Here is an 18784-nt window from a genome sequence, read left to right on the forward strand (position 1 = left end):
TATCATCAATGGCTTGCTAAACTGCTCTTTGTGTATCATCTGGAGAAAGAGATATATGCTAGGAAAGGTAAATATGGGAGGAAATTGGGCAGGGTAATTTGGGATCCCATCACTAGATGGAAAGAAGGGAATTTCTAATTTAGTTTAATGAATTAAATAGGTTTGGCAACATGTGTTTATATATTTTCTTTGCTGCCTAGAAGTTGCACAGTCTGTACTCTGTTAGAGTGGGTGATACTGCTTATGGCAAGTAACGAATGAAATTTTCTTTTGCCCTGTTTTTATTTATTTTTGACCGGATATCTCACTGCTGTTTTTCTCTCTGTTTTGTAATAGCGCACTGTGCCTTGTACATAAATGTCAAAATATTTAATAAAAAGATTTAAAAAAAAAAAAAAAAGGAAATCCGACGTTCCTGGTCCACACTTGAATGGGCAAGAGTCCAACAGTTACATGCCCATATTGAACATCCCTTTCTCGGCAAAGTCGCTTTAAGGAGAGTCTTGTGAGCAGCTACAACAATTACTAAAAGCCCACAATGTACTGGATTAGGTCAATCTAATTTCGGACCACTCAAAGGAACTGAGGCATCTTTATTCTTTTTATGTTATGATTTAAGTACCCTTGGAGACCTAGTGGAGCATTGGCACTCATTGCCTGTGATCTCTTGGAAGATTTTGTCACTTTGCCCAACTCCAATTTAATAGGACAACTACACCTTATGGGACTTTGAAAACAAGCTTGGGGCACGATGTACTCTAAGACAGCCATCAAAACAGTCTCCCAATCACATTCTACTGCAAAGAATGTCTATTTTACCACAGAGGGCAGCAATGCTCCACACTGGCCCTCTCCTTTGCAAAACATACCTAAGGCCACTAATACTGTTTATCGACCCATATCAATTAATCTGATACAACTGCACTAATGACACACACATCGTTATAAAAACAGGATAGCTCACACTGATGTAACTTGCACCAACAAACACATGCATGAAGTTAAGCTATCGATGCCCGACAGCCCCCTTAAAGGCAAACACGGCAAGGAATAGTAGCTGCTCGGCAGCAACATTCCATTGGAAACACAGCAGATACCAAGACTATGCTATCTGTGTCCTATTGCACTCTCTTCAAAATAGTATATAAGCTCAGTGTGTACATGAATTGCAAATTACAATTAAACTCCATGAGGATTGTAACCCTGTGTCCCATTTCTCTCTTTTTGAAAGTCACCCATAATGATTTTTCGGGCCTCGGACTACCTCCGGACAGACCTTATAAGTACTTAATTGTAGCCAGTGGTTGATAGATGGAGTCACCGGCACTCTTTGTTGGGTACCGACACTTAGTTTTCTCAAAAGTTATTTCCAAAGAGGAAGAGTGGGAAAAACAAACAAACGGGAAAGAAGAGAAAGATGGAAGAACCATCACCAAATTATAAGCAGGAACATGCAAGAGTGACATAACAGGGCAGAGTGTGCATGGTTGTGGATTAAAGAGACCAAAGCTAACAGCCTTGGTATTCGGCACGCTGACATTTTAAAGCGCGGCCGGGTTTCTGAGCGACACTATTGGGCACCGGAACTCAATATTTTACAAATTAAGCCGTGGGCCTAGCACCGCACCTGTTTGCTTAACCACAGCTTCCCTGGGCATCTCTTTGTACAGTACACCCTTTAAATTCAAATTGAGACCCACGCATACAACAGGACTCTTCTTCTGCTTAAATAACCATGGACCCAGTTCACAAGAAAGTAACACAGCACGGTGAGGCAAGCCATTTGGCTGTGCCATGCTGCGTTACTCTCAAAGCACAGGGATGTGTCATATTTACAACAATATGACAGATCCCAGTGCTCTCCCTTGAGCTGACGTACAATTGGCTGCTATGCACCAACCCAGGCACCCTTGCACCAGGGTGCAAGGGTGCCTGCGTTGCGGGGATGATTGTTTTTGTGCAGGAAGGGACACCTTCCTGCACAAAAACAATCACAAGAGGTGTTTTGATCTTTCTATGTGTGTTGCACAATGCAGCATGCATAGAAAGAGGAAAGCACGAGGAGAAATAAAAGTATTTCTCCTTGCTGCGCCTCATTTCACCTTCCGTAGGGAGGCGTAGGATTCTGATGAATTCCCAGATTTTTTAAATGTTTTAAATCTAAAAATCTGGCAGAATCCATAGGTGTTGTGTGGGAATACCCACAGCAATACCCACAGCAACACCCATGGTACGCCTCTTGCATGCAAAGTGCTGCGTGAAAAAGGGCAGTATTTACAAGGGCACGAAAAGCCACGCAGGGTGGCTTTACACAGTCTTGTAAATATGGAGAACCAAACTGCGCCGCCTGTTCATCAAAAAAAGTGATGCACTGGTGGCACATGGGGCTTGTAAATATGCTCCTGCATTTTGTGTTTCATAAAGTAGCACTAGAGCAGTATTACTTACAAAAAAAATGTAATTCACAAACCTGAAGGTGGAGAGCTCCACCACTCTTGTCTTGTCTTTTCTATGCACATGTAAGTTTACTCATTATTACTAAATGTGGGAGAGCCCAAGGAGAGAGGTGAACAAATTGGGAATATCTGCTAGTAAATGGGAGGGGTTTCATGAAAAGTAAGGAGTGCTTTATGTTTAACTTAAGTTAGGATTTTGTCTTAAGACCAAAACTTAAGACAAACTTAAGACAAAATCCCAACTTTACTACTCTAAATGCCTTTTGTGAATACCGAAAGTCGTAAAGTTAGGATTTTGTCTCATAATACTTTTGTGAATCAGGCCCATAATTTTTAACACATATCATACATGTTAAAAATAAAAAAAGTTAGCATAGGTGGGTTTTTATTGAAATTATTTTTTAAGAAATACTATTTATATAAATTGAATATACTTACATTAATTAACTATTTAATACACATTTAATTTAATAATTTAATAATGTAATATGTCGTTACATTTTATTTGATAATTTCTAGGATTATAATAAATATTTTCCATTTATATTTTATATTAGTTTTATTAATATTCAAACAATAACAACGTTTATTGTTTTTCCATATACTTTCCCATAGAGAGATCTCGGCCACAGCACAGGAGCGCTTCATCCATGTCTTAAAAACTACTGGTTGAAACTTAACACATGTAAATCCTGGAGCGGATACATGTAAGTCTACACATTGATGAAAATGCACGCTCAGAAATGGTGAATAGAACCTTTACACATTGAATTGATCTTTGTGAATAGGCCCCTTTTTATGATTAATTCCCTTGAGGGAACAGTGGAGGGACAGAATTAGTCATTCATGACACCTCCCCACACTCAACAATGGTAATAAATATCATATTTGTGTGTCCAATTATTTTTCTTTTTAATTTGCATGACTTTTTGTTATCTCGTTTTCATAAAAAGAAAAAACTGAAATTTCCAGAATTAAAATGAAAAAGACTGGAGGCAATGCAGCGAGCTGCTACCGTAGATCTATGAGTCATTATTGTTGCTCTCCCACTCCTAACAAAACTGCCACTTACCCTCCTGTTCCCGCCTTGAACATCTCTCTTTGCTTCTTAGCATGAGCCTCTTCCTGCCTAAATTCCACTTCCACCCAAGACATTTCCAAATCCTCGTGCACTGACACACGTACAGCATATTCATGAAGGTTTTACGTTGGCTTTGCACCATGCAAGGGGGCACAAAGGTTACGCAAAACATACGTTGGATTTATCAAACCATGCAAGACCACCTCCGGTGGCCCTGCATGGCTTGATAAATCCAGAGTAACACAATGCAGTGCAAAATTGCTGCGTGGCGTTACTCTGCCCCAGGGAAACGTTCCATGGGTGGAGCGTGTGTGCGTCCAACGCATCTACCAATGGATTTTGGTGCACTCCCAGATTTACCAACACTGATAAAGCTGGGGATGTGTCAACATTTTACACCTCCCCAGGGGAGGCGTAACAAAAACTGTGTTTATTTCTCCTCGTTTTTTTGTTTTGTTTCTGTAGCACACATAGAAAGAGGAAAATGCCATAGACAATTGTGTTTGTCCCTTCCTGCACAAAAACAATCCTGTCTGCAAGCAGGCACAATTGCACCATGGCACAAGGGTGCCTGCGGTGGTGCTAAGCGGCCGAAAAGGTGCCAGCGCAAGGAAAGGACAGGAATTTGTGGTACTATATTAAATACTGCGCATTCCTGCCCTTTTCCTTTCGTGCAGCGAAGCGCACCACGGTGGCTTGCTGCACTGCGCAAAAGCTTCATAAGCCATAACTATGCCCCTTAACTTAGACCATCACGTTCCATTCCATGACAGTTCTTCCTGGATCCCCTCCCCCTTCCTTCCACTTTTTCAAGCATCACTTCCTTTACTGACTCTCTGTGCCATGCCTTGTCTAGCTTCCCCACCCAACTGAATCCAGCCAACTCTCGCTTAGGCCACAGTCGCTGACCCTCTGGAAAACTACAATCAAACTATACACGCAGTTTGACCTTCACATTGAAAGGAGCTGGAGGAAATAACATATCGCTCTCATCTCCTGTCCCGAGTCGCCGCTGATTGCGTTTGGCACGCGGGTGGCGGTGAAGGACTCGGTGCTCTGCCCCCAAACCTCACACCCAGAGCGTGTTCCATCCGCAGCCACCAATGATGACGGCTGCACCGTGAATTTTAAGAGCTACAGGAGTGGACGAATGGTCAGAAACACCCAAGTAAATCCGCCAGACAGGCATTTCCTCTCGGGGCGGAGCTTACTCTAATCATCCCACTGCTAGCTTCCTTATTAGCTTAATTTGTGTTTTTTCTTCCAAACTTTGAGATCTGAAATAGTGCAGACAATCTGAGAGTGCGGTGGCGGCGACACCCCGTGGTGTTCAGCAGGAAGCCACAGCAGCAAAATCTCAGGGAAACACTAGGTTCCTCCCTTTGTTGTCTGAAAAATGAAAGGAAGCAGTGAAAGTAATAGAAAACACTGCGACGGATGAGGGAATATGAAAACCAGCTCATATTTATTGGCTGGAAAGAAAGGCAAATCCCTTTCCCTCTCCTCGATGTGACTCTTCTGCGACGGTGCTGGACCAAATACAAAAAAACACACTTCCGAAGTCTGACTGCCGACAATCTGCCATTGCATTATTTTTGTTCAACACGTGCGATCAGGTCATTTTCGTCTAGATTTTTATTTCCACGGCTCGCCATTTTCTAATATAATAACGAGAAAGAAAGCAATTTTAGCTGCAACAGCAGGAGGTGCACCATAGAACAATATGAAATTCAAGAGGGAAAAAGAGGCAAACAACTCAGACAAACTCACTCACTATAAAAGTGACCCTGACTCTGGCACTGAAGTCAAATAAAACACAGCAATTAACAGGTGGAGCAGTGCAAGCATTCCAAGCCCAGAAACCTACCCCTCGCATCTACACGACCTTCAGCACTATGACCCCAGGTCCCAAAGCCTCAGATGTAGCTCAGGATAAAACCTGTGTCTGGATAAAATGTTTTCAGACGCTACCCTTGCTCTTAAATCCAACTATTAGGTGTGAATTCCCATGGAATGAGGAATAACCTGAGAACCTGTTTTGTGTTAAATTACACACAGAATTCCATGTTCCTGGAGGATTCATGGATTACTACTTTCTTTGAGCAGGTAATAAGAGTGAGGTGGGCTGTGAAGGCAGGGTGAGGGGTGGCAAGAGTGACGGTGGTCAGGGGAGGCTGCAGAAGGATAGCACGGGCAAAGGATGTGCTCTTTAGAAATGCGCTGGCATGCACTTGTGCTTGCATCCCCTGCCTGATCCTTCTGCAATTTTAATGGCCGGATTTTTCATCCAACAAAATCAGTACCAGCGCTCCTCCATCCAGAACATGAGGGTGCAGGAACGCTGGCCAGTGCTGATCAGCCAGAGCGGTACCTTCCCCAGCCCAGCAGCCCAGAGACAATAAGGAAGGTCGGACTGGGACTCAGTCTGATCCAGAAGTTTGGGATCTAGCTCATTGGTACATGGGTCAGTTTGCAAAATTCAACACTGGTTGCAAAACATCTGCTCACAACTTACAACCAGTTTTTGTGGCCAGTGTATTAGCAAATTTGGCCCTTAAATTTTAGTAGATTAAGGGACAATTTTAGGAGGAGATGCTGAGCTAAACCCAAGGGTATACATTTCTTGTCAAACTTTTTTTTATAAAGTTTTATAGAGTGCATTAACATAAATACGTGCAACAATATTACAATATTGCATATTCATTCTGGAAAGTTGCTAGTGATGGTTTACAGATGCTCAAGAGAAAATCAAAGTATTTCCGGCATACAAATCAAATTCAGTTAAATGTAAGGTGACAATAAATTGAAACATTGCAACAGTTTGGCATTCAATTTAATCCACCACACCTCCCTATGCAAAAATCCCCAACTATGAACCATGGGTGAGTGATATGAAGCTGTTGTTCAGATGTGTGATGTGCATGAGCCGGTAGAGTAGCAACGCCACGTTCTTGATCTCGAGACTAAAAAAAAACAAGCATTGGCATAGCCAATAGGTCTCGCCTTTGGGACCGCATAAGTGTTTAGCCGTGCAGCACATTATGGACAGAGCTAGCATTCTCCTTGATAAATGAGGTAATCACTCTTTGATGCTCCTTAAGGGCAAAACTCACTGCCTGTCTTAAACTGTGAAAGGACCGATTGTCCTCCACTTTGCTTAAATACTCTCCACGGCGCAGTGACTCCAAGACAGAAGCGTTGCATTGAGCTAGAAGCACCCGGATACCAACCTCCTTGTAGTCCTTGAACACTTCCTTCATCGTGTTGATGCCCCCAGTGGTCTGGTGGGAGAAAAGCAAGTGGGAGAAAGCAGGCAAGAAAAGGCAGTATAGTCAATACAGGAGAAAGGATAGCGGTCAAAAGGTGAAATAAAGAGACTAAGTGCTAGAGATGTTGTTGTAAATTGAAACAACGATGTGATTAAGCATTTACTAAAGACATTAATTCCCCTCTTATAGAGCATGTTTTCTCTGTAATGTTGACCGAAGTTTGGACTCCATTTTGTATTGTCATGCTTCCACGTGTTCCCCACGAGAAGAGTCCAACCTCTGTGTTAGTTGCTCTTGTAATCTGCCTAGTAACAGTCTATAAATAGCCCCCTTTGTCCATCTGGCACATGCCCAGACTTGACCACATCTGTTATCAGTTAGCCTTGCTTGACCATGTTTTCGCGGGCTCAAGGAGTGTGTTAGCTCCGCCCACATATTGATTCAGTATCGAAAATGACCATAAATGGTAATGTTCTTCGGCCTCATGTTGTATCCACCCACTTATGAGCCCCTCTGTTGTGTATAAAAGGGGACCGTGTACGCAAGTTCTTTGTGCTACTCTATGCAATACTGAAGAGTGTTGTGTGGATTGTAGGACCACCCTTAAGGGTTAATAAATGCTGTCTTTGTACTTTGCAGTTTCCGTGCCAACTTCCTTATAGATTCCGTTACAGGAGAGCGAACCCTTGTGTCCTGCGGGCCTAGCTGGGGCCTGTATTCATCAATTGGCGCCCAAAGTGGGGCTCATCGGCGACTCGGATGCTCGAAGGACTGGTCGCGACGAAGGTGAGGAATTTGGCCGGGGACGTGATCACTGCCAGCGGCGTCTTAGCCCTGGCATCCCGAGGTTTTTCTTCCTTCCCTTCCGAGCTGACCGTCTGGGTGGCGCCGGTCCTCGACTGAGACCTCTTCTGTCGGTCCTGCCGTGAAAGCCGTTTGGGCGATTGTGGAGCTTGGCAGTTGGAATCTGGACTCTTGATTGGTAAGAACCGGTGTACGGTACTTGCTCCGAGTTTTTGAAGCCTGATCTGGCTATTTGAGTTTGATTTGTGATGACTAGTCATATTTTGTATTTGTCTTTGTGAAAATATATATGCGTTGCAACACATATAGGCAGGTAATGTGGAGAGATTTCTCCGGAGCTGTGTAACTTTGAACGGCGCAACGATTAAGTGCCATTTTTTCTATAATATTGCATATTTTGCATTATTTCTGAGCATGCCTGCTTTCAGCGCACTCCGTAAGTGGTGCTGCTGTTTTGGGAACCGGTTGAACCTCGAGGAATCTGCTCCAGCTCCCCCAGAGGGGACTCCTAATAGGGATATGTATGTGAAGCATGGTCTTTCTTCCATAATGTACAGCACAGTATGGAGGAAATATACAAAAAAAGATCCTGAGTTACGATGGCCTTTGTATGGATCGTTTGATATACGTAAGATTGAGTATGTGGAACAGTGTATGTGTAAGCGGCGTGCTCGTCAGGATATGTTTGAGTGTGTGCGGTTGTGGGTGAAGGAGGTGCGTGAGCGAGAGAAACGTGAGAAAGCGCTGTTTGATAAGGAACAACGGAAGAATGATCATGTGCGAGCACAGGAAGCGAAGCGTCGGGAGGACAGAGAGCAGACGGACAGGCAAGAGAAGGAGCGTAGGCTACAAGTTTCGGGACAATACGTTGTTCGGCAGCCACTCTATCCTGTCCTTAATAATCTTGATGATGATTTTTATTTACTAGATCGCTCTCCGCCCCCTTATGTTGGCGCATTTGCTCCGAGGCCGCAAGATTCTGTCCCGGGTCCGGGTAAGGTAGATACGCGGTCCATGTTATCGGCTGAGCATATGGCTGAGCTTCGGCAAATTTCCTTCCGTGCACTTAAGGGTAAGGTGTCCGTGGATGAATTGTTCCATACTTGGGGGTCGTGGCAGGATAAAGAGAGATTGTATTTTTTGAACCATTTCGCTGAGGAAGTGATTGCTGCTTTTCGGAAATATTCTAGTGTCTTTGAGCCTGAAGAAGTGACATCGGATGCCAAAGCATTGCATGATGGTGTTTTTTCTCCCTCTAAGGCTCCTGATACGGCTCGGCGGCTATTCGCCTTGCGGGACGCGGTGCTGGCCCATAGAGAAAAAGCGCGCCAACGAGCAGGGGAGGAGACGCAGTCGGATTCGTGTACTGCAGAAGGCCACTCATCCACCTCTCAATCAGATAAGAGCGATCTAGTGCATGCTAAGCCAATGCGCGAGGCGGCGCCATTGTATGTTCCTCCTAAGGGAGCGGGGACTAGCTCGGACATTACCTCCGCCGATGCTAAGGGATATTTTGTGTATAATTGGGTTTATACTCCGTGGCATAGAGCTGATGTGATGGCATTAAAGAATGCGCTGCCTGACCCCCGCAAGAATCCAGCGGCCTTCTATGAAGAAGTCGAGGGGGCCTTGAATTCTTGTGTTATGACTTTAGCAGATATAGACCTGTTCTTTGGCCTTATTCTACCACCGGATATGTGGCGATCTGTCCGAAAGGTAGATGATGTTGCCACTTTTAAGGCTCGGTGGTCTGAACTGGAGGATGAGGATAGGGAGAGGAAGCCTGCGCAGAAACCGCCACAGATTATTTTAGATCTCCCTGCTGCTATTGTGGCTAAGCTGAAGACAATTATCCCCCCTAAAAAGATTGACTGGAATATGTTAGCTGCATGTAAACAGAAAGCTGATGAGTCAGTTGCGGACTTCTTTACGCGCTTTGAGGAGACGTTTCATGATTTCAGTGGCCAGTCGCTTACTGACGATACGGGCCGCCACCTTTTTGCGGATAAATATGTGGCCAATCTGCTGCCGTCAGTTGCGGCCCGTTTAAAAGCGAGTGAAAGTTCTTGGTCCTCCGCTACACCGACGGCCCTCCTGACTATCGCCCAGTATTATGAGCGTCAGGAGCAAGAAGCGAAGGGCCAGGAGGAAAAGAAATCGAAAGATTTGAAAACAAAGGTGATGTTGGCACAAGTCTATGGCCCGCCCCGGCGGGGTAGTAATAGAGGTAGGGGAGGATCTTATGGTCCTCCCTCGGGCCGATCTGATTTAAATAGGAACCAATGTGCGTATTGTAAGCAATCGGGTCATTGGGCTAGGGACTGCCCGGGGTTGCATGCATCGCGTCAGGGGCATACCTATGGTGGCCCGCGAGGTAGAGGGGGTTTCTCCAACTTCCGAGGGAATTCTAACGACCAGGCTCGTTTTGACTCTGCTGGGCAGCACCGCGATAGATCAAACGTTTTTGATCGCCAGCATCAGTACCAAGCATCGGGGATTGACCGGTCGGGGTACTATGACTCTCAGCATGCATAGGGATGCGTTGGATGGGGGTTAGAATCAGTTGAGGTGCCGGTTGATCAGAAGGGTCCTTATGTATCGGCTGAGGTTTTGGGCTCTACTGATCAGTTCCTAGTGGATACAGGAGCGACACGTAGTGCACTGTCTAAGCAATTGGTTCCGGGGGCTCCCCCATCCGGCTTAATGGTCACATCGGTAGGGTTTGACGGTACACTCTCCCGAAGCCCTCTTTCACAGCCCCTCATGTTTAAGGCTGATTCTTTTTCTGCACCCTGTCCGTTTCTGCTTGCCCCGTACACACCGGACAACATTATGGGTCTTGATATGTTAAAGCATTTTAGGGCTACGATCCGTTGCTCCCCTGCTGGTGTACGGGTAATATTGAATGACAATTACCCCCGATCAGAACGGATGTGTACGATGTCAGAGGATGCGCTGTTAGCTACCCTCCCTCGTGCTTTGTGGGCAACTTCGGATACTGATGTAGGACAAATGGTGATTCCACCGGTCCACATTAGCGTCCAGGAGGGGGCGGTGTTACCACGCCTCCCACAGTACCGTATTTCCCAGGAGGGCGAGGAGGCTCTCATACAGATAGTGCAGGATTTGATGGCGGTAGGGGTAGTGGAGGAAGTCCCCTACAACATTTGTAACAGTCCGATCCTTCCCATACTGAAAAAGGATACGGATGCCAGAGTTTATCGGTTTATAATTGATTTGAGAGAAGTGAACAAGATCGTGATACCTCAGTACCCAGTGGTTTCCGATATCACGACGTTGCTTACCTTGGTCCCGCCTACGGCGACCATGTTCTCAGTGATTGATTTGAAGAATGCTTTCTTTTCCATTCCCATTCACCCTGATAGCCGATATCTTTTTGGGTTTACATTGAATAATAGATCTTATCGTTTCTGTAGGATTCCCCAGGGCTACACAGAAAGCCCTAGCATTTACAGTCAGGCTTTGAAACGACAATTGGATTCCTTTGCTCTGCTCGAGGGTGTCGCCCTCATTCAATATGTCGATGACATCTTGCTGGCGGCTGACACCCTGGAGTTGTGTGAGAAAAGTACGTTATCCTTACTTTCCTTTTTAGCATCCCACAATCATAAGGTATCTAGGAAGAAATTGCAATTTTGTAGACCAAAGGTGACTTATTTGGGTCACCTTTTGTCTAAGGAGGGACGTGCACTCACACCGGATCATATCCAAGTAATTCTGGATACACCGAGACCGTCCACACAGAAGGATGTGCGTGCATTTCTGGGTCTTGTTTCTTTTTGTAGACAGTGGATATTGGGGTTTTCGCACATAGCTAAGCCATTATTAGCCCTCTTGACAAAGGACACGCCTATCCCAATCCCTTGGTCAGATGAGTGTGATACTGCTTTTCAGCAACTACGACAGGCCCTTTGTTCAGCACCAGTGTTAGGGACCCCTGATTATGCAAAACCCTTTTCGTTGTATGTGCATGAGAAAGATGGATGTGCATTGTCAGTTTTAGTGCAGATGCACGGCGATAAGCAGCGCCCTTGTGCATATTTTTCTGCTGTACTTGATCCTGTCGCCCGAGCATTACCGGGGTGTTTTCGCTCGGTTGCGGCGACAGCTGTGTCAATACGCCAAAGTGAGGGAATTGTGTTATCTCATAAGTTGTTGGTATTAGTCCCCCATGCTGTCGATGCCCTACTCAATCAAACGAAGACGCAGCATTTGACCAGCGCCCGTTTAACGGGATATGAGTTGACGCTTTTGGCTCCTCATATTACGTTAAAAAGGTGCGTAACGTTAAACCCGGCAACATTGTTGCCATACCCCGAAACCCAGCCTGAGGCGCGGAAAGCGCATGATTGTATTCTCGTGACTGAGGAACAAACAAAGGGTCGTATTGATCTCCAGGATACGCCCTTTCCAGATGTAGATGGAGAACTGTGGGTGGATGGATCATGCCTGAAGCTACCAGATGGTACGACTTCAGCAGCGTATGCGATTACCACATTGCAAACGATAGTGGAGACAGCACGCATACCACAGAAATCAGCTCAAGCAGCGGAACTGATAGCATTAACACGAGCATGTGAGCTCAGTATAGGACTATGTGTGAATGTTTATACAGATAGCCGCTATGCTTTCGGAGTAGCGCACGATTTCGGCCTACTCTGGAAGGAGAGAGGGTTTTTAACGTCACATGGAGTACAGATAATGCATGGAGAGTTAGTTCACAATCTTTTAACCGCATTGACATACCCAAAGAAAATTGCTATCGTTAAGTGTAGCGCCCATAGGAAAGTAGTTGACAAAGTTGGAGAAGGGAATGCGTTGGCAGATCGAGTAGCACGGGAAACTGCGATGCAGCCCGGTACTACTGCCGTGTATGTAGTAAAGTCACAGGTGGAAAGATGGCATGATGCGAAGGAGGAAGTGCGAGAAATGCAAAGGACCGCTTCTGACAAAGAGCGGGAACAATGGGCTAGCGAGGGAGAACTGGATGACGAGGGTTGCTGGAGAAATAAGCGGATGGATAGATGGAAATTACCCACGGCTTTTGTACAGCCTATGGTTCAGATGGCACATGGGCTAGCACATGTTGGAGCTTCCGCAATTGTGAAATTGCTTACCCAAGTCTGGGAGCATCCAGAGATTGCTACCACAGCGAAGAGGGTGGTGCAGACCTGTATGATCTGCCTGAGGTATAACCCAGGAAAAGGTACTCGAACTCCAGCAGGAGGATTTGTGACACCCACTGCACCCTTTGAGGTTCTGCAGATGGATTATATCCAACTGGAGCGCTGTAATAATCTGAAGTATGTCCTAGTAGTGGTCTGCGCTTTCAGCAAATGGGTTGAAGCGTACCCTACGAAAGACAATACTGCGAAGATGCTGCTGAAAGAGTTCTTCCCTCGATATGGCGTCTGTAGACTTCTGTGGAGTGATAACGGCCCTCACTTTGTAGCGGATGTTATAAAGTACGTCTTGAAGGGCCTGGGCATCACCCAGAAGTTCCACGCCGTGTTTCACCCTCAGTCTGCAGGCCTAGTTGAGAAGTATAATGGTACACTGAAGCTTAAGATCGCTAAAATTCAAGCTTCAACGTCTTTGACTTGGCCAGACGCTCTGCCACTGGCGTTATTGTCAATTAGATCGGTACCACACTCTCGAACTGGCCTTACACCTTACGAAATTGTCTTCGGACGCCCAATGAATATTTGGGGTCCGCCAAAACCTAAGGCTATGTATGATGTACCTTGTGTAATGATGAACGATTATCTAGCACAGTTAACGGATAACTTGGTTTCTATCCATCAACAGGTCCGAGAGGCGCTCCCTGATCGGTCTACCGGCGAAGGACATGGTCTCCGGCCCGGTGACCATGTCATGGTGAAAGTCTTCGACAGAACGAACAGTTTGGAGCCGAGATGGGTGGGCCCTGAGCAGGTCCTCCTCGCAACGAGGACGGCTGTGCGAGTCTCCAACCGAAAGAATTGGATCCACTCTCTGCACTGTAGGAAGGTGCCGCCCGGATTGGTGGAACCTGCCATGCTGACCGATCAACGAGAAATCTTGGCTGCAGAGACAGGCCGTGCTGCGGAGCCAAACGCCACTGAGGAGCTCTTTCCGGACCACGCGACTCCTGGAGGAAGGCGATATCATCTTCGACCAAGGAAGTGAGTTTTCCAGTACCGGGACATACTGTCAGAACGGCCCTTGGGTTAGTGAAACGGAGAGCCGATGAGGCAAGGGGGGGGGATCAGCCCTGCATTAGTGTAGCGACACCCGTCTTGGCCCGCTGGTGAAGAAATCAACCGCTGCCCAAGGGGAAGAGTTCTGACAGACTTTTAGTTTCAGGAAGATATTGGGTTTTATTTTTACCTTGACATGGAGAAAAAGAAAATCCTTTGTGCATTAGGGTTCATGTTGACAGTAGCCATTGTTGGGATAACCACATGGTTCGTGGAGGATGTAACTCCTGCTCGGAAGATTCTTGTGTTGACAACTCCGGTGCCTGAGGAGCACTACTTTTATACATTACCGTATCAAGAGTTGAAGCATCGACAATCTTACTTGAATAACACTTTCATCCAGATGCTGCATCATACCCACGTTGCTACGAATGCTACGAACTGTTGGATATGTGGGATGATGCCGGCTCATCAGAAGAAAGGAGGAACGCCATTTATACCACTTCCTTTCTCTCATAATGGCTCTTGTAGAGCATGGTATACTTTGCTTTTTGCTACTCGGAAACCAACAGTGGGACGATTGCTCTTCAGACTCAATAAAGAATGCCATCAAGACAAAAATGGGTATCCGCAAGCGAATGGGACAATTTGGGAGTGGGAAGAGTACCGACCAGACAATGAATCCATTCCCTACATCTTTACGAACACAAGAGACACTGTGGGAAAGGACAAGTTTGTAATTCAAGTAGCACAAGCTCAAGCGGACCTGTGTGTCCAGAGTGTGGGTTCTATTCCTGTGGGTGTTAGTGATTGCATTACTGTTTTGAATATTGATGGGTTGAACAATAGTACCTTCTTGGCCTCCCATAATACGTATTTTGTGTGTGGAAATAAAGGTTATTACCGTCTGCCAGCTGGGTGGTCTGGGGTATGCTATGTATCATTTCTATTACCTCCTGTATTCCTAGCTCCCGCATCTTATCATAAGGATCTGAAATTACTGAATAATGTGACTGTAAATAGGTATAAACGTACTTTATCAATTGATGATGTAGATCAGACTGATACCAGTCTGCAACAGTATATTGATTTTAACTTAGGACTGTTTTTCTTTGTTGGAGCTGCCTTGAACAGTAGGAAGATCCGAAGGTTGACAAGAGTGGTAGAAGCTGTGACAAATCAGACTGCTGCTGCTCTTGGGAATCTTACGGAGGAATTACAGATTACTAGAATTGTTGCATTGCAGAATCGTATGGTATTAGACGTTATGCTAGCTGACAGAGGAGGAGCATGTAAAATTATTGGAAGTAGCTGTTGTGTGTTTATCCCTGATCATACGCCATCCGTTTATAATGCCATCAATAAACTGCATAAAATTGCAGCTGAGATCCATACAGAAAACGGCACTTGGTCCTTTTCTGGATGGTTTTGGGCGTTAATTACTGCCTGGGGATGGAAGGTTCTAACTGGTCTCTGTATTATTGTAGCGGTTCTGTTTTCATGCTGTACCTGCGTTCAGTGTGGTCCTTTACTCTGCTCATTATGTGTATCATTTTGTATCCCCGATAAGAAAGCTATTGCCGATGTTGCTCACCAGAAACGTCTAGCTAAAGAAGTTGAAGAAATGATGACGATTGACATATATGATGATTATCTTAACAAGCAGGATGTCTTCAGTAAATGCTGAAAGGGTCGTCTGTTGTAAATTGAAACAACGATGTGATTAAGCATTTACTAAAGACTTTAATTCCCCTCTTATAGAGCATGTTTTCTCTGTAATGTTGACCGAAGTTTGGACTCCATTTTGTATTGTCATGCTTCCACGTGTTCCCCACGAGAAGAGTCCAACCTCTGTGTTAGTTGCTCTTGTAATCTGCCTAGTAACAGTCTATAAATAGCCCCCTTTGTCCATCTGGCACATGCCCAGACTTGACCACATCTGTTATCAGTTAGCCTTGCTTGACCATGTTTTCGCGGGCTCAAGGAGTGTGTTAGCTCCGCCCACATATTGATTCAGTATCGAAAATGACCATAAATGGTAATGTTATTCGGCCTCATGTTGTATCCACCCACTTATGAGCCCCTCTGTTGTGTATAAAAGGGGACCGTGTACGCAAGTTCTTTGTGCTACTCTATGCAATACTGAAGAGTGTTGTGTGGATTGTAGGACCACCCTTAAGGGTTAATAAATGCTGTCTTTGTACTTTGCAGTTTCCGTGCCAACTTCCTTATAGATTCCGTTACAGGAGAGCGAACCCTTGTGTCCTGCGGGCCTAGCTGGGGCCTGTATTCATCAATGTGATAGAGAAGAAAGGTGAAATAGGGTAAGAAAAAAGGTCAACATGATGCAAAGAGGAAGCATAAAGAAAGTGATAGAAATTAGAAGGACAGATTGTGTAGTAGAGAAAAGGAAAAAAGCCAGCAAGAACTGAAGCAATAAAAAAACGATGGAAATACAGACACACGGAAGAAGGATATATGGAGTAGAAGGGGTGTAGTATGGAGAAAGAGATGGAGAACTCTATTCAGGAAGACAGAGAGAAAGTGTGAGCTATGTAGTTGAATGATAGGAGGTAGGAGGAGGGTGAAGAACAAAGGAGTGCAAGAGGGAGAAAGGGAGAAGACAGAGGAAATGGAGAGCAGCAATATCCATAAGCAGCACTTGGCTTGTGTAATCAACCTGGTGCCCTGGAAATTATGCTGCAGGAGAGGGCCAGATTATGTAGCAGGGTTGAGTTAATTATGCAGCAAGAAAAGTCAAATTATGCGTTATAATGCGTCACAGTTTGTAATAGTATTAGATAATTTTTTTGTTATTTTCAAACTTGGAAACACTGGATGAGCATTTGGTTGCACCTCATTAGTACCAGTTTAACACCTAAATATAACCATAAACAACAGAAAGTTGACCAAACTTTGCAAATCGCCTTCCACTGTGCAGCAACACGCGCCGCGATATTCTTTTTTTTTATTTTTATTTATTTATTTATTTTTATGCAAGAAAGCATTCGCAAACAGCTGTTACAGGGTTAGTATTGGTTGAAGCAATTGCCGTGTATACATCGGTGTTTATAAAACTAACTCCACGTGGCATTATTTATTGAGGAAGAGAGAAAAGCAGGCAGAAAGGAGCAGGAAAGCAAGGGGTGAAAAGAGAGATAGGAACAGGCAATAAGAAAGATACATCATTCTTAATTACATCTGACATTCTGACATTCTGGAAGGTATTTGGGCTAGCGTGCAGGCCTATAATTGGATGTGGCCATTTGGGTCCAGTTAGATACAGTTGTCTTGGTGGACCGATCATGGGGAGTACCAGAGTGTGAAACTAGCATATTCACGGGGGTTCATAAGAGTCTAGGTAAGTGTCCAGGGATCTCCACATCCCTCTGGTGGATGGTTTCCAGGGTGAGTTCTGTAGAACAATATTGTCCGCTCCTCTAAGATGTGTGATCCAGTTGATCCAGCCTTTGTAAGTTGTTTTGCTTGTGTCCTTCCAGTTGGCTAGGACCATTTTCACAGCTGCTGTCAGTAATAGGTCTAGTAGGTCCTGATCTTGTTCCGTTCTCAATTCCGTGCTCAAAAATGCCGAAGTGAGGGTGGAGAATTCTTTTGCTAGTGTACAGTCAAACAAATCATTTATGAAAAGAAAGATTTTTTCCCAGAATACTGTGAGTGTTGCACAATGGAAGATAAGATGTGCTAGGTCCCCTTTCCCCTTGTTACAGTTCCAGCGTAGTGCGTCCTTCCTGAGGCCTAATGAGAATAGGCGTGCAGGGGTCCAAAGAGCCTTGTGAAGCAGCCAAAATTTTGTTTGTGCGAGCACTGGCGAGATCTTGTTGTGTGAGGCGGAGGCCCATAGTGTGGCCAATTCTTGTCCGGTGAGTGGAGTTTTAGTTTGTTTATCCCAGTAGGCGACTGTCTTATAATTGAGTTTGGAGGTATTGGGGCAGAAGAGTATGTAGAGCTTCGAGACTTGGTGCCCTAATTTATTAATGTTGGACACATATTGGAAGATTGAGGGTTGTGGGGTAGATAGCTTAGTTTTTGTTTTTGATAGGGCCGTTCTGGTTTTCAGAAAGTTGTTGAATTCAATGTATGTTAGGTGATGTCTTGATTTGAAGTCTGTGAATGTAATTGGGTACGTTTCGCTCTCTAGTTGGTAAGGGTAGTAAATACCTTTCTCTATCCACATATTAAAAGTTAGGCTTTTCCCTTTATATAGAATCTTGCTATTGGCCTAAAGTGATTCCATTTTAGACCCTTTTATGCTATCCTCCAGTTTCTTGTTCACCTTTAGTAGCGCTATTCTTGTGATTATGAATATAGTCTTGGAGGTGTCGGGGTATCTATTTGCTGTTAGTAGCGCCAGAGGGCTCAGGTTGTTCAGGATGGCCCTCTCTACCTGAAGCCATACCGGTGGGTAGTTGGACGGCGGCGATATCCAGTACATCCCTTGTTTTGCTAGGAAAGCTAACTGGAATAATCTGAAGTCTGCTAGGTTTACCCCCCTTGGGTTTTATCCAATCTTAGTTTTTTAATACTTATCATGCTTTTTTACCACGCCAGAGGAATTTAGAGATCAGGATATCAACTTTCCGGTGGAAATCATCTGTGAGGAGGAGTGGAAGCATACTGATCAAGTAGTTAACCATTGGGGTGATCATCATTTTAATAGTTTCGATTCTGCCCCACCATGTTATGAATTTTGGAGACCAAGAGTCCAAAAGTTTCTTAATCTTTTCTAGTAGTAGCTTCTCATTGTGGTGTATTGTATCTATTAGGTCGCTAGCAAAGTGTATACCTAGGTATTTGATATGCCCTGTCTGCCAGGCCAAGCCCGACCCCCCAGGATGTCTTTCGTGCAGTGAATGTTTAGTGGTTTGCATTCAGATTTGTCTTTGTTTAGCTTGTACCCTGAGAGCCTGGCATATTCTACTATCGTAGTCATCAGGGCCCAGATTAAGAACTTCA

The sequence above is a fragment of the Triturus cristatus genome, chromosome 6, assembly GCF_964204655.1.
Source record: "Triturus cristatus chromosome 6, aTriCri1.1, whole genome shotgun sequence".
Classification (NCBI taxonomy): Eukaryota; Metazoa; Chordata; class Amphibia; order Caudata; family Salamandridae; genus Triturus; species Triturus cristatus.